Consider the following 1,955-nt stretch of genomic DNA (forward strand, 5'->3'; position numbering starts at 1 on the left):
TTTTGTGATTTCTTCATTGCCTCCATTTCAGTTTTCAATTCTTGAAGTGTTTCTATTACCTGTTTGATTGTTTTTTCTTGGTTTCCCAGTATATCATTCATGGATTTACTCATTTTTTCGATGTTTTTTTTTATATTTTTCATCCATTTCTTTACTCATTTCTTCAATCTTTTTGTTATACTTCTTATCCAGTTCTTTAAGGGAGTTATTCATATCCTGTTTAAGGGACTCTATTGCTTTTATAAGGGCATTTTTTCCCACTTCTTCTGACTTAAGAGGTTCAAGTCCTTCTATTGTAGGGTCATTGGGTTCTGGTGTTTTCATGTTGCTTTTTGATTTTTGGAGGAGTTCTTGCCTTGGCGTCTGCCCATCTCTTCCTTCAAATGCTCTCTACTGGATCTTCTAGTACCAGGTCAGGTTCCCTTGTTGGGCAGGGGCTTCACTGACAGAAGGTATACCTTTCCTCAGGCAGTCTATTGAAACACAGGCACTCCCTACTACCGGGTTGCACTCACAACCCAGGCCCAGCGAGCAAGGGAGTTGCTCTGGGGATATCTTGTGGCCCCAGAGGGAAGGGGGGAAGAGAGGAAGGTGTACCTGGATAAAGGCTGGGACGGGATTCAGGAGAGCTCCGCAGGGAGGAGTCGCCTCTGACTGGTGACCAGATTGTCGAGGGGGGCGGGGAAAGGCTGAATTCCTCCTAGGGTAAGCCCTCTGGCCAGGAGAAAACTCACCCCTCCTCCAATGGGAGTCTGCTAGAAGTTCACTCTCCTGGATAAAGGCTGGGACAGGATTCGGGAGAGCTCCGCAGGGAGGAGTAGCCTCTGCCTGGTGACCAGATTGTCGAGGGGGGCGGGGAAAGGCTGAATTCCTCCTAGAGGAAGCCCTCTAGCCAGGAGAAAACTCACCCCTTGTCCAATGGGAGTCTGCTAGAAGTTCCCTCTCTCCTGGATAAAAGCTGGGACAGGATTCAGGAGAGCTCCGCAGGGAGGAGTCGCCTCTGCTTGGTGACCAGATTGTCGAGGGGGGCGGGGAAAGGCTGAATTCCTCCTAGCAGAAGCCCTCTGGCCAGGAGAAAACTCACCACTCCTCCAATGGAAGTCTGCTAGAAGTTCACACTCTCTTGCTGTGGGTTAAACTTTTGTTAGATTTAATGTTTTATTTAACTGATGAGTCTATGTCCTCTATTGTATCTTTAGCGCTTGAGATTCTCTCTTTCATCTCTTGTATTCTGTTGTTCATGCTTGTGTTTGTGCTTCCTGATTGCTTTCTTGTGATTTCTGTTTTTATAATTCCCTCAGCTTGTGTTTTTTTTTTTACTGTCTCTATTTCTGCTTTCAAGTCCTAAATAGTTTCTTTCATATGTTTTATTTCTTTTTCTTGGTTTTCTTTAAGTGATTTGCTGATGTCTTCTAATTTTTTGTTTGGTTTTTTCCTCTATTTCTTTAAGGGAATTTCTCATTTCCTCTTTAAGAATTTCAAATGTTCTCTTGAAGGTATTTTTATGTCATTATCTTCTGCGTCATCTATATTTGTTTGTTCAGATCCTGCTTTTTTAAGGTCTTTAGGTTTTACTGGTCTTGTGTTGTTCTTTGTGGTGTTGCTTGTGTTCTTAATTTTTCTATTCATCTTTTCCTCTAATAGGTTGGGGCTGTATGAGATTCTGTTGAATAATCGCTTAGGTGCCAGTGAATACAAAGCTCAGATGGTTGTTCCTCATGGTACAGTTAGTACCACAGTTCTAGTTACCCTGTTGGTGATTTGTGTTCCTGGAGGTACCTTGGTGCTCCTGGGCTTTGCTCTGCTCCCTTAGAGTTTGCTATCTCAGGCTTACTTTGGCCTAGGTTGCTGACTTTGCCATGTTTCAGTAAATACTGGTCTGGATTCCCTCCTGCAGAAGTCTCTGCTTGGAGTTGGACCTGCAAAGGTTTCTCACTCTGGTCTCTTGCCTCAGA

The sequence above is a fragment of the Myodes glareolus genome, chromosome X, assembly GCF_982192425.1.
Source record: "Myodes glareolus chromosome X, mMyoGla1.1, whole genome shotgun sequence".
NCBI lineage: Eukaryota > Metazoa > Chordata > Mammalia > Rodentia > Cricetidae > Myodes > Myodes glareolus.